This window comes from Nanorana parkeri, unplaced genomic scaffold (genome assembly GCF_000935625.1).
Source record: "Nanorana parkeri isolate BGI_ZX_2015 unplaced genomic scaffold, ASM93562v1 scaffold355, whole genome shotgun sequence".
NCBI classification, from domain to species: Eukaryota; Metazoa; Chordata; class Amphibia; order Anura; family Dicroglossidae; genus Nanorana; species Nanorana parkeri.
In genome coordinates, this window is record NW_017306623.1 from 1407343 (window position 1) to 1423308 (window position 15966).

Below are 15966 nucleotides of genomic sequence, written 5' to 3' on the forward strand. Positions count from 1 at the left end.
GCTGTCGGGAAGGAACTCTGTAGTATATGCCTAGTTTGAAAATGTGCTTCATTTACAGGATTATTTTCTGTTTCATTTATTATTACCGGAAACCTGCATTGAGAAAATGTGTTGGTTGCTACTGCTGAACCTACTCTCCAAATGCTGGTTTCCTGGCTGTTATGTTGTTCCAAAGCTTTCTAAATGACTAATCCCAAACAAGTATGCAGAGTTAATCATTTCCTCTGACTTCATTGACTGCATGCTATTTCAGGGCCAGTGACTCAGAAGTATAAAGCCAGAGACAACCACGCAACTAGCATTGTGAGCAATGGTGGCTTCCATATTGCACTCCTTAAAGGTTTCATTTAATGCCTTTGGCCCAGTTTAGTGGACGGTACTGATCTGTTATGATCATCTGCATTTCAGTAAGGATCATCAAGTGTCTGAAATAAGAACCGAGTGTATTGTTCGAAAACAACCGGTAGATTTAAGCTTTAATTCTCCATCTGTCATTTTCCCTGGGAAGATTTAATGTGATTGTTTGCTTGGAGGCCGGACGGACAGTTCCTATTTCAAGCACTTTACTAGACCTGCTAATGGCATATTAGCTATAGTGATCCTTCATGGGATGAGGCAAGCTTCTTCCCAGAGTGTATGGGGAGAAAGTCTTTATATTCCTTATATAATCAGGGCTTACTAAAGCAGCAACTAGACTACACTGACGCATATTTAGTTTCCTATGAAAAATCTTTCCATAAGTTTACACATTCAGATCACCGGTCAAGCATGCATGTTTATGCTTATGGAGGGGGGAGCATTGCTATATATTGGTGGAGAAGAGAGTTCAGTCAGAAAGGTCAATTGTCGATCAAACGGTTATCTGGATTGGTCGGAAGGTGTGCATGGACAAACAGTCATTGTTCAATTTTTAATTCAAGCAGCCAGATCTGGTAAAGATCATCTTTTGTCTGTGGGCCCCTTTGCATTCTGTAACCCTTAATACCCTTAAGTCAGATATCATGTGGATTGTCTATGCATGCTCCCTCCACTCTATATATAGAGATCAGCCTGGTGCAACCCACACGTGCCACTGTCCTGGTACTCACTATATGGAGCTAGTGATGGACATGTAGCCGTAATGAAGGTTCCTCAATACACTAGGAGAGGAGGTGGCATCCTGGGGTTTATATAACTTGCACATACAAGGCCCACTCTGAATATATAATTTGCATAATCCTGCAGAGACCAGCTAACGTTATCACTGCCACCATGATTGATGGGTGACTGCACTGCTTGTAATTTTGCAGAATAATTATATTTATTGTAAAGCTTTGCTAGATTTCCTGCCTTCTGCTGCACATTTAATCATGTATTGTCTTGAAAGGTCCAGTCCACCCAAATCCAACACCCTGTTAAAGCTAAACTCAAGGTATAACATTTTATGTACACTTACATTGGTCCAGTGTGGCCCCATATAAGTATACATATTTTATACCTGGTATGGCTACAGTGCTAAGAGCGATCTTTCAGATCCTGTATAATGCTGTACTAAGCAACTTTCCCTCTGCTGTGAATACGCAGCGAGTAGCTCCCTTGGCACAGCTGCCATTCAGTGAATACCAATGGCACGTTGCGTCATTACAATGAAACACTATCTCAGGTTTTGTACAGTTGAGGGAGGTGATGCATGTTGAGGGTTTCATCAATCCATTTATATAAAGGTCATTTTGTATATTAAGTTTATTAGCACATTTCAAATGATGGGTGAGCATGTGACCTCCTCCATGTGGCAGTACACAGGCCCGAGTTACCATGCGCTAGGCTCAATGACCACTGTCACGTGCCGTGGGGGGACACAGTGGCATCCTCTACCCCAGTAAGCTATTGGTGCTTACCCAGAGCAGACTCCTGAATTGGTCAGGCAGCGAGGGAGTGTAGATGGCTGAGTATACCTTGCTAGGGGGGGTGGTCTATCAAGAGACACTGTCGCTCTACTTTTTCAAGGCAAAGTAACAGTGTCTCTTTAAAGGGATGCTGTCATTTTATGTGCCCATTGATTTTTTGGAAGCTTATAATATACGGTGGCTGATGTGTCAGAGACCTTTCCTTTGAGAAATATAAGAGCAGCCATTGCTGATCTGCTTCTGAAGATTCTTGTAGCCTGGCTGTTTCACTGACCCTCTGCCTCACTGACCTGGAAAAAGGATGCAAATCAGGAAGGTTGGAGGTCATAAGGTTGGCCATACATTATGAGGTTTTTTTCTTGTTCAGCCAGGCAGCCTAAAAGAACAAAAAAAACCCTTGGTTTCCCCATTCACACTAAGCAGTAGGGAGCAATATCCCCCACCAGCCACTGTAGTCTGTAGCTGACACCCACTGTGTCAGAATACCTGTACAGTGACTGCAGCTAAACAATATTCAGTCTGGCTCCTTTGACAAAAGTCCATTGAAAAATTGCCTTTTGTTGATTGGAGGAGCGCCAACCGGGCTACACATCGCTTTAATTTTAGCCAAGTCAAAAGGACTTGCCCAAAATTCGAGCTGTGTTTGGTCAGCTTTAACCTCATATATAAATCCAATTGTTTTTGTAATCCACAAACATGTACCAGATATGTGCTCCCCAATACAATGAAAATCCTCTTACGCATTTCACCGATAAGGCTTAATCATAGAGAGGAACTCACTTTCGTTGTATTGGGGAGCACGTCTGTGGTACACATTTGTGGATTACAATAAACATTGGATTTATGTTTGTAGACCCTGTGGTGTGCGGCTGTCTTTTGAGCTGGATGGATTGAAGGTGAACACCCACCTGTTTTGCCTGCACCTCTGGGATCTCTGTGACATGGATGCAGATGGAATATTGGAGCAGTGAGATGTAACGTATTTCATTGAAACAGACCTTTGATGTGGTGACTGTATTAGTTTTCTTTTTCAGTCTTTTTTTATGAGCTGATGATCTTGCCAGTAACACACTTCCTGTCCTAGAGTGACAACGCTCACTGACGGTACTCTATCCATGGCAGGGCACTATTGTCACCAATGGTATTTGGACCACAACATTGAATTTCTAGTCCAAACTAAAGGTATTTTCTGTACTTGACCTGAAAAAGGCAAATTAATGCAGCCACCACATCCACGGACCGGTATGCTGCAATATATTACATTTTATTTTTTTGGGTTTAGATACACATTATTATATACCATCTTTTAATGTAATCCGAGGATTCTTTTCAGTATATGTTCCATATCACTGCTTGGAAAGAGCCCACCCGTTCGTATTTAACTAGATAATTGTAACAGATGTCAGCAATTAGCGTCACGCGTTGTAACACTGATACGATCTGACATTTGTACACACAAAGAGGAACACTAAAACCATTTTGCAGGCAAACCATCTCACATGCTCCTATCAGATATCGGAACTGTTAAATAGTCGTTTACCTCTCACTGTCATCGGAGCAATTGTATTTAAGGAGAGATTTATGAGGTCAGTAAATATGCATTATCTTTACATTCCATGTATATAGTCATTGACGGATGTCATGCAGTCTGCAAAAAGCAGAGTTCTCATGTACAGAATTAGATGAAGCCTTTGATAGGGCAGCAGCCTGCTTGTGGGATGTATATAACTGATTGCTTTATCTACAGATATCTGTGTATTGTTGTAAATAGCTCTTGATTTGATTTAAGTTTGTGTTCTGATTGCAGCTGAGGCTTTGGTGTCTATAGTGCAGTATTCTGGGGTCACTTGTCCAGTTTGCAGGATGTCCTTCTAGAAGCACAGTAAGTGCATGTCTGGAAAATTTTCTTAGTTTTGGATAGAGAGGAGAAGGATTAGAAAGTCCTGCCTGGTGTTTAATGTTACCTGTTGCTTTGTAGGAGACACTTTTCCCCACTTTCTTCCTTGTGACAATGGTTGTACCAGGCAGGGAGTGAGAAACAATCTGCAGCAGGGACATTGTCATCAATAGAAAGGCTTAGAGGCCTTCCCCTTACACTAAGAAGTGCGTTTACCTTTTTGGGAGATGTACCTTCAGTTCCTGTCTGGTGGACCTGTTGTCACCAGGACAGGAAGTGAGGGAGGAATCTTTCTTACAAAGCATTTATTAGCCAGGGGTTCTAATGCTTCCCTATGCTATCCAAATCTCAAGGAAAAAGACAAACATATGGGCCATATACTTTAGCTCCCATTCACACTAGCCGTGCACGTGAACAAGCGCAAAATTGTATGATTTTGCACACGTTTATGCAACATGCAAAAAAAGCTTGTGTTCTGCTTGTGGTGCCATTATTTGTTAATGGCACCCCAAACACAGAATGCGTTATGTCTGACATGTGCAAGAAAGCATGCTCTGCAAAAACAGAAAGCTTCTTTCTCGCATGTAAGGCAGCTCATTGAAATGAATGGGCTGTTCAATGCTGACATGCGACAAGCAGCATGAATGGGGGCTTACAGGATTTTTACCTTCAGACAACTTGCCTCCTGTCCTTCCTTTATCTTTAGGGGGATTGGTATCTGCATATGTGTGTGAATATGTATTGTGAATATATGTATATATGTTTATTTCCCTTTGTAGGTCAGGTGTGCAAAGGTTTGCTCTGTCTGTGTACTTCCATTATGTTACGTTAGGGGCATCTCACAGCAAGAACTCTACCTGCTTGTCTGAAGCATTAAAAAGGACAAACCAGAAGACATTGAAAGGTCCTTGTCATGAACACTGTTTGGTTGCTTCATCTCAAAGGGTTTAGCCTTAAAAGGCTCCATTATATGCAACACCAAAGGGACACATAATAAAGGGTTATATATACAGTCATTGCATAGGACATCAGAATACTCTTGGCCCCTGTAGTCTTCAGGTGACAATAACTGCTCCTGGTGCTAAGCGCAGACATGTCCTCTTCGTCATGTGAATATATCTCCTTTCTAATACGTTCATGAGGAATATGTAGAAATGAACATCCTATTTCTGCACTTTAATTAGCACATTGTCTGAATTAGCACATTTCCAAGCCAACTTGTCTTGCACATCCCAACTTCCAGAATTGTATGGGGACCTCCCCAGCTAGGGAACCATGCGATCGAGCATATAGGGTTTCTGAAATGGAAACTGACTGTGTTGCCACAGAACAAATATCAGACTAATCTAATTTTAGTTTCCAGAGCTAGGATTGTCTCCCTGTGGTTTGTAGATTTTTACAATATCAAATGTGTTTTCTTAGCTCTGTGTTACACTGACATAGAAGGAGAGAGAAGACATTATCATCACACAGCACTATTTCCTACCGTAGGAAAGCTGGCCAAAGACATTACAATCTGATTTCACAATCTCCAAAAGTGTAATCGAAAACAACAAAGTTTGGGGGGCCTACTTAATGGCCCAATCCCAGCCAAAACTTCTTGTTTTAAGGTTTTGGGGAAACAGAACCTTTGTCATGTTTTTATTCTCCTGCTCTCCTTGGGTAGATGTATCTTTACTTCCTGTCCCAGTGAAAGGTTGTGAACACCTGGAAATGGTAGGGTATCTCTTATGGGGAATGTATGTCAGATTGGCATTGATCTCTGTGTCTTCCTGTCCCTTTCTTTCAGTACACACTTTCAAACTCCATTAGATTCACCAGCAACTATGTAGTAAGTAGTTTATAAATGGCACAGCAGAAATAATCGTTCACCGTTTAAAGACATATAGCGGTAGATAAGTGGTTAAGGATCTGTTGTGCAATTTATTCAGTTAAAGTGACACTTCACCCGGGAGTTAAATCTTAAAAATACATTCAAGTACTTTCACTATTAACAGAAATGTATCTTATTTGTGTATCACTCGGCTGTAGATCCTCAAACCATCTCTGAATTGGTGCCGACACTGTCCTTCCTTCTGGAGGGGGGCTACTTTTGGTCCCCATGGTCCCTGTGTGTGTTGTGAAGTAGTCACCATTAATTTTAACTCCTGTGTCTTTTTAAATCGATTCTCACCCTATAGAGTTGGTAAATCTAAAGGAGATATACAATCAGATTGTAACATTTGTGGCCAGCTTGCGTGTGTTTCACATCACTGCACAGTTCAGCCACATGTTCTCTACACTACTTCACATTGGCCCATGTTGGAGGTAAAGGGTTTTTTTGTGTGTTTGTGATTGTCTGTGATCATGAGTCTTCCTTCTAACATCTGTCTGGTCATTCCTCCCTGCTGCAAAGCTTAAAGAGACCCTGTCACTTTACCCATTCATTGTCCCCTGACAGCTACCCCAGTACTATATCCTTACCCATCCCTCCACTTTTTCCAGAGTAAAGGACTTCCAGGTATGGCGGAACATGTATCCTCCATGTGAAAGCTCTTAAATGTAAGTGGCCAATAGCCATGTCTGAACACTCACATGGGGGGCAGTGATGTCATCCAACTCTGTAATCTCTGACACTGGAGCTTACCCGGGGTGGACTCTGGCAGCAGGGGAACATGTCTGGGTAACAAAACATTTCTGGGTGAGTGGACCTGCTTGAGGCTCAATCTCTTTAAAAAGAACCTGTCAGAAAGTGTACATGAGACTCCCAGTCTGCATTAGAGCTGCCATGGCTCGATTCCTGGAATTGTTGCCAGCAGTCCACCTCTGCAGTATCATACGGTCACATATTAGCACCTTTATAGAGAATTGGGTAATGGAAACCTCCTGAGTGGCTGGGACCCTCTTGCAGTTGAGATTGTCAGACAGGAGAGGAGTAGAAAGGTGGATTACAGTTGTTAGAAGGAAGACTGACACAGAGATTTGTAGGAGTGATGTCCTAAAGTGGACACTAAATGGCACAATGCCGGTCTGGCAAAGAAGACAAAAATGTATTAAGAAACTGGCTGATGAAAACGATTTTTCAGAAGTGACGGATCCTCGTTAAATTATTTTTATTTTCTCTTGCTTTGGGATATTGTAATTTAATTTTGAAGTTTGTTCTCTGTAAATAAATACTCAGTCATTTGATATTTCTTGATTGCCTTATTTTTGTTAATGAAATGTTTGTTTTGGGTAAAATGTTTTTGGACGGCATATTTCGAAGAACAAATACTGAAGACACTACCAACGCTATTATACTAAGGAATTGGCAGCTCTCGGTATGCATCGCCTACGTGCGTTGTGCTTGCCTGCATCTCTGTAGAAATTGTGTGTGAGGTGATTCTGGTGTCTTACATATAGATTTGTCCAGGTTGTGATATGCTGTTTCTAGAGCTTTTCACTGTTTTTACATTTTAAGTAAAAATAAAATATATAAATATCTATTTAATTGTAATTTACTGTTTGCAATGCTAGGACAATGGTTTGTTCATGTTTTTGTACAGTCGTCTGCATCTCCATACTTGAATTTAATTTACTAGCCGATGATATGTTTTTAAATCTGAATTCAACTTCTTATACCGGACAATAAATTATTGACTTTACCTGTTTGTTTGAGCTGATGTTAATTATTGGTTCTTTATTTCACCGAGTCCTCTACTTGGAGCCTTTCAGAAATTAAAACATAAGGGGCATCTGCATTTTAGCAATAATGTGATGTTAAGGTGAATTAATATTTTACTTTCAAAGCAGAACTCCAACCAAAAATACCAAGAGAAAACTGAATAGCCCATTGAAAGATAAAATAAAATACAGCTGTTGCAAGATGCAGCTTCAATCCAGAGATCCAGAGGTTTCGGCTGCAGTATTTTTTTTTCCACTCTCAGTTTGATGGGGAGTATCCTGCAACCCTCTTCCTCTGAGCCCAGGTTGTCCTAGACCGGACCCAGCCTGTGATTGGGCAGCAAAATGAGGAGCACGGTGGTGAGCTCATCTCTCTAGCACTCTGCTTTCTCACCTATATATATATATATATACATATAAAAAGATTTCTGCGCTAGACTAAATTAAATTGATAACCAGCAGCCAACACTAAGTGTGAATAATACTCTATACCTTGGGTAGGCAACCTTGGCACAGCTGAAACTTCAAGTCCCATAACGCACTGCAAGAACCTGACAATCCACAAGCGTGACTCCCAGAGGCATAGGCATTATGGGATTTGTAGTTTCAGCACAGCTGGAGTGCCAAGGTTGCCTTCCTCTGCTCTATACAATAAACAAAAAGATAATATATAACAGTGTAGCGCTTCAAATAGAAACAAAGTGACTAATTTGCTTATACAAAGTAAATGTGCCAACAAATAAATACACTGAAACCTCTTTTCCCCGTAAACATGCTTTTTGATAGCACATGAACTGATTGACGCCTTGTACTGCTTCTCTCCCACTCAAGCCCTGCTGTATTGTGGCTGCAAGAAGTTGATACAAGGTTTAAATCGGGTACTTACACTGCTTGCAATTAAGAATACATTTAATGATATGCTAATGATTATAGAGTTGTATGAATGTGTGTCTTGTATATCTGCCTAGAGTTCATCTTTAAAAGGTAGGGCACCCAAGTCCCCACCATTAATTTTTTTTTAAGCCAGAACAGCTTCCATGCTCCTCTGATTTATTTTCTTTGGCACTTCCTGTTAAAGGGTGACAATGCTTTGTCCCTGTCTGCCATTCTGACACTAGCAAAAGTGTGCCTGTTCGTTGAATGGGCTGAATACGGAAGGGTGCATCATCTCAGTGGTGGAGAACACAGAAGAGCGCATTGGCACAGTGGCAGAAAGTCCCCCGGTAGATGTTGGTGCAGTGGCTAGCAAAGTGGGGGCATGTGGCAAAGGTAGTGAGAGTGAGCAGGGTGGGAGGATGGGGGTCAGTTGAAGTTACAAGAGCACGGGGGGATTAAGGTAAAGGTACAGTGGTGGGGAGGTTTTAGATATGATAGTGAGAAGGGAAGTGCAGGCACATTGGTAACAGGTAGTGGTGGGTGAGTTAGTTGCAGGCATGATAGTGAGTGGTGCCTCCTTGAAGAAGTGACAGGTCGGCTAGAGGAGGAGGAGAGGGTAGTTTGGTGGTGTGACCTGCCAGGCCAGAGATTATAATGCCTGCGTAAGCCACAGCAGAAGCTGGGGGGTAGGAAGGTGGTGTTAGCTGATGGGGACAGAAATGAGAAGGCCATGTCCCTGCTGTAGGAATCACTCTAGGTGTGCTTCCCATTGGATATGGCTGTTGTGGATGTAGCCAGTTTACATTCTGATAATAATACTGCTTGCCTTACCTTAGATAAGCAGACAATGTGGTCCAGGAGCTTGCACTATATTAGGTGGTGCTCAGTCAGAGAAGCTTCCTTGCAGTCTTACAAGTAGAGTGCTTTTCTGTTTGGGCCTATGACCCAGTACCCCTGGTGCTCTGCACCCTGACATTGCAACTCCCTGTCACCCAGCATCCTTAACACTAACCTCCCTAGCACCCCTGAGTCTGAACCCCAGACATTGCACCTTTCTGCTAGCGCAAACTCCACTACATCCTTTCTGTCCCTTGTCACAGTTACATGCAGAGGAGAAGACGCTGAGTCTGGAATTTCTGGGCTCTCAGCTTATTTCTTCCTCTTTCTGGTGATATCACCTCATCCCCAGCACAGCCCTCTACAGGCCAGCCAGTCCTCTGACCTCTGGGGGTGCTGTGTGTTCCAAGAAGAAAGTAGTGGAAGTGCACACTTACTAGCTCAGGGGAAAAGGGCCCTGAGAAGCCCACCACCTCCATTATTACGAAACCCTTCCAATGCAGTACCCATTATGTAAAAGTTCAACAACTAAATATAATCTTTATTGGTTTTATTTTTCAAGATAATCAATTTATTGGAAATACAAGACCACTATTTATCACTACTCACTTCTAAACTATTGAAACTTCCATACCAGGGGTAGGCCACCTTTGCACTCCAGTTGTTGTGGAACTACAAGATCCATAAGGCATTACAAGACTGACAGCCACAGCCATGATTTTCAGAGGCCAAGGAATGAAGGGATTTGTTGTTTCAGCACAGCGGGAGTGCCGAGGTTGCCTACCCCTGTTTTATATTATTATTCTCTATATCAGACTGGAACTAAGGGGCAAAGAAACACTCAATTTTACTTCCTGTAGTCTTCTTTTCCAATAAGTATAGGATAGGATCACATACATCAATACCCAAAAGGATTGAAAATTCATGGATGGGCTTGGCTGTGACAAAGACCTGGAAAATGGTTCTCTCATCAATATTATAGCATCGTATTAACATGTCAGGGGTGACATTTCTGAAAGATCATAAATATGAGATATACTCTTAACTTAATGAACTTCCAGATGTACAGGGATGACTGGACAGACAGCGTTCAGTGACGGACGATGCAGATAGACTATGTTCATACATGTCATTAAATGACTTCTAATTGGCCCCCTCTGGAGGTTTGTGAATCTGCTGTTTCAATTACCTCAGACAGGCACCAGTTATTAATTTCATGAAGTCCTCACAGGGGACAGAGGAAGCTGGTAATGTGTGTATATGATGACAGACAGGTAATCGGGTGCACCAGACAGAGTTCCTCTCACAGAATGTTTGATGTCTATGTACTTACACTTAGGAGACTGCAAGCAAAATTCATCTGATTTATTGGCTGAAATAGATTTGGCTCATTTCAATAACGGTAAAACCTGTTCTTGGGTCTAGATGAGCTGCAATAATTCTGTCTTCACAAACATTCTGCGTTATTCAATACTCCAGAACAAATATGATATCACTGGTCTTATTCAACAAACATTTCTGAAATTCCTACCAATCAGACTTCACTTTGCTGTCACACCAGTCACCAGCGCAAGGTGGATTCCAATAGGTTGCTATATAGGGCATAGGTAGCCTAACTTTGACCCTCCAGCCTTCTGGGCTCACCCCTGGAAAAGTAAGATGGCAGCTGCCATAATGGTGCCGCATGGGTTTAATTTTCAAGTTGGCTGTTTGTGAACTGATCATTGCAAACAGATAGGGCAGGTGTAAGCAACTTTGGCACTCCAGAACTAAAAATTCCATGAGGCATTGCCAGACCCTGACAGCCACAGGCATGACCCCCAGGAGGCAGAAGCATGATGGCATTTGAAGTTTCACTACAGCTGGAGGGCTGAAGTTTGCCTATCCCTTCTTTAGGGTATTGAACTAAGAATTTGGAATGCTTTACTGAAAGAAGGCTGACTAGACAATACGGGGTTTATTTACTAAAGAAATAAACAGGATTATTCATGAAAGAGTGAAGAGTTTGGAGAAGGCAAGATAAGTGAACAGTCTAGGACAACATAGCTGAACTGCTGAATTGGAGAATTTTTCCACTTCATCTATGTTGTCCTAGATTGTTCACTTCTCCTGCCTTCTCCAAACTCTTCACTCTTTCATGAATAATCCTGAAAGTATATTCACTTTGATATGTGAATGTTCACCTAGCATAGTGAATAAGGTGAAGCTGTTTTCACTTCACTCAGCTAATCATGGATAATCAAAGATCCAGTTTAAAAATAAAAAAAATCCCTTCCAAATGATTGGTCATTTAAAGTGAACGCAGCTTCATCTTACAGTATTTACTAAACTATGTGAATGTGCACTTCGCAAAATGGATACTGACTTTTATTCAGCCCTAAGTGTATACTGTTAAAATCGACACACCTGTACCATTCCCTCTAACAATTCAAAGAGATTAATATATACTAAAACTTCTCTTTGTCCATATAGACCAATCAGCTTCCTTCATTTATTTTCCTATTTAGATTTTGTGAGACTTGGAAGGTGATTAGTTGCTCTTTAAACCAAATGTCCTATTAAATGCTGTTGTAGTCTTATGTCCTTTGGTAAGTTAGTAGAGTCTTGTGCAGGTACAGTACAAATCAGTTTGCTCTGTTCGTGCGCTAAGCAATGTCCCTATGTATGTTTGTCACAATGTTAGGGTAACATTAGTGCTCTTGAGCTGCACTGGTACAAATTCTTATGTAAGTTACACTTGTGGGCTCCAGCAACTTTTTCCAAAAACATAAAGGGCGCGTGCATCAGATCAGCTGTGTGCACAGGTGGTGGCATGGCCTACATTGCCAGGAACAGCCAGGCAACTAGCATTTCTAGAAGCACACATTCTCTATGTTTCTTTCAGTTCAGTTTCCTATTGCAGATCTTCTACTCTGATAATCTCCAGAAAAAAAAACATTTATCTAGGAGCGTTGATAAAGCCCAGCTTCAGGCAATTTTTTATAATTAAAATGATAAAAAAAAGATAAAACAAAACAATGCAGCTAAAACTGCAATACTCACCTTCACTCTGGAGCAGCCCCTGCAGTACCTTTATTCCACCACTAGATATCCTCAGGGAACACCGAGGGCAGAATGCCATCACACCTAATTTGCTCCCAGTCTGAATACTAATGTATGAAATCTGCTGTAGGGGGGATTGCAAGAAGGTGATGCCAAGTCAAATTCAGTTATTTACACTGCTGCCTAAAGTATAAAACAAATTATTTATTTGTTAATACAAATCTGCATTAATTTGTGTCTTTTATACTTTGCATGAGGCTTTAATGAACACAAGAGTGGGACATGGTGTCTCATGTGTTCTAACATCATCTCTCCCTATGTTCTTCCCTTAGGGAGACACCACATGACTGATTCCTAGGCATTGGTCAGTAACTTAACAATAGAGGAAGCCAAGAGCACCGGTTTCTGCAGCTCCATTATTTCACTTCCTTCCTTCTTTATTCTTTGTTAGTTTAATAGAGTTAGATTGCAGAACTAGATGGGACTTCTAACTCCAATTTAACTTACGTCTGCAAAATCCTTGAAGTATAATTTATAAAAATGATTGCGGAGGGGGGGGCAACAAAGCTGGAGTTTCACTTTAATTAAGGACAGTGGTTCCAAAGTCAAGCCAAACATAGTTAGATCACATTACCTTTTGTTTTCCTTCTTCATCCTTTGATCATTTTGGACACAAATGTTTAGCCAAAGTAAAAGGAAATTAAGGCTGATTCTTGATTGCTTGGCTTTGGATTTCTCTGTGTGCTTTAAGTGTATAATAGTCTTTCAGAATGTGAGGAATACAGATGGATCTTCTGCACTGAAATGAAATTAAGCGTTGGCATATATGTATATATATATATATATACATATATACACATATATACAGTATATATATATTAGCAAAAGTGTGCCAGTCCATAGAACAGGAAGGATGTGTCACTGCAATGATACAGTGATACAGTGGTGGCGGGAACAGGAGGGCATCAGTGCAATGGAAAGTGAAGTGGGGACAAGCGAGAGAAGTTGTGAGAGTAGAAAGGGGGTTGTGTTAGGCATGGTGGTGAGAAGGAGGATCAAAGAACAGTGGTGACAGTGGAGAACCTGTCAGCTGTAGCTCTAGATGCTGGCAACAGTCCTTTCCGGCCAGCAGCAGAGGTCAGGATGGTGGTGTGAGCTGCCAAAATGGAGATTACAGTGACTGTGTCAGCTGCAGCTGATTCCACAGAAAGTGAGGATTAGGGATTTGGTGTGAGCTAATGGTACCAGAAATTAGAAGGCCATGTCCCATTGCAACACAGACTCCAGAGACTGCTCCAGATAGGAGGAGACTGTTCAGGATATGCTTCCCACAGGGTACAGCTATTACAGATGGCGCTACTCTACATTTAAATGTCGATGATGCCACGTATCAGCAGAAGACATTACCTGATTCCAAAAACACTTGAATGAGTTCCTCAGTTTACAGAATATAAAAGGTTATGGAAATTGCTAGCAGTATACACACACACACAATATACTGTAGGTTGAAACTGATGGTCTAGTGTATTTATTCAACCTCACCTACTATGTAACCATGTGACTATGTAACGTTTGTTTTTTTGCCAACTATTTGCACAGAACAAACAGTTCAGAAAGATTTGTAGGACAAATGACTGTGAATTAGTTATAAATTGATCTCTATTCCTTAATTACTTGAGGTGGGGTACTTAAGAGTTGCAGAAAAGAAGAATATCAACACAGATGCTGGGAGGAACTGGACCCCTTGTCACAGGTGATGCCGGGCTGATGTACAAGTTATGTGGCGTAAAAATATATGCAGCATTATAGATAAACGTTTATTAAGAATAAACAAACCTATTGTCCTCCTATTCCTTCTCACCATTATAACTGGAAAGGATCCTACCAAATATAAGAAAGTATCATTTCTTTCTTACTGAGTCGATGATGTCACAAGGCGAAAACCTGCTACATAATGTTTGCAGACACAATGCAAAGACCGCTAGGTGAGGTGAGAGCTAGGAACACACAACTGCTTTAGGAACTGCTAGGAACACACAACTGCTAAGAACGTTTGCAGACACAATGCAAAGACCGCTAGGTGAGGTGAGGTGAGAGCTACGAACACACAACTGCTTTAGGTCATACTTAGACCCACACTTAAACCCCCCCGACCCCCCTTTGAAATGACCACTCCTGGTCTCCCCTAGTAATCAGGACCCAGGCAGCTTGGTTCTGGATTGTTAGGGAAGTTACATGTTAAAGGAACTCCAGTAGTTGTTTTCAATTATTTTAAATCTGCAGCTTATATTAAGATAATACCTATTGATCCTGCCATGATGGTCCTTCTTCAGGCACTTCCTGTTTTGAGGTTTTAACTGTCTAACATTCTACAGTACTACTAACCTGAGGTGCAGCAAGAGTAAATAAATGATGTACAATTCAATACCATAATTTTTTTGTATAAAGCATTTTGTGCTCTACTGAGACAAGTGATCGTTGTGGATGATAATCTGCCCTGCAAATAAACTGCCTAATCTCACCTATAATTTATCTCAACCACCCTGAATTTCTTAGCTCACCCTTTGGGATAGTAGGTAGATACATGTTAAAGGGTCAATCTATCCAAAAGTGATTATTTAAGGATAGGTGGAAACCCGGAAGCTAAGTCAGCTTCTTATGTCTTGAAGACTCCAACAATAGGATCTTCCTGCCTTTGTTTCCAGCTTCCAAATTTTTGTCCACTGGGAGTTTTAGGTGTTCTAGCACTTCCTGTTACATCCCACTAATATATAATAAAGAATCCAACATGAAGACTGGGGCCCCCTAATAATAGCCACCGCAAGTATACATTTTTAGGTCAAGTTCATAAAAATGTATGAACAGCCAAAACTTTTTTGTTTAGTTTTGGATAGGGCACGCAAGGGTTGACTCCATTGTCAGTTTATTTTTGCTTTGTCCCATTAGGGAAATTTCCCTTCACATCCTGACCCAGAGATGCAACAGGAAGTTAGAGATCTCTACATATGAAGGGGAATTCTCTACTTATATTTTTGTCACTGACACAGGTGTCCCCATTTCCCATCCCTTACTGTCTTGGTGACAATGGTCACCAGAAGAAATAGAGGGGGCATTGTACTATTTTCCAAGGGTTCTTATCCTTCCCCACTGTCCTTTCCCAACCTAAAACTAAAATAAAATGCAGTATACAGAATATCAGTTTTGAGTGGATAGATCTTTTAAAAACCCTCAAGGTTTCTACAGGCATATCAGGTCCAGGCGATAGAATTTGTAGCTTACAGTATGACCAACGTCTGATGTCACACATTGAGCGTACTCTTTGGCTAGATGTGGCTCCATTACGCTATTTGGTAGGAATTGATTACACCATGTGGGTTGGAAGACATTTGGGTCTCATTAATGTACAGCATGTTCAAACAGCACATAACACATAATTCTTCACCTGGAAATGTTATTAATGAAATAACCTAACCTTCCACAATAATGCCATATAGAAATAGCCACCTGTATCAAAGCCAAATGTGTCAACACCAGCCCTCCTAGACACTTCAACAATTACTCATAAAACCTTTGCGGAGCTTTGACTGTAACTCACTATTATGGGGTATACTTTGTAAAAAGCAAAGAAGGGAGACAGATGCCCATAGCAATAAAACAGTTTTGTTTGCTTTCATTTTCTAAAATTGCTAATGAAACCTTATTGGTTGCTGTGGGAAATGCCTCCACTTTTATTCCCCTCCGTGCCATCAGTACTCAGGTAGTGCTATCTGTGTGGCCAGGCTAATC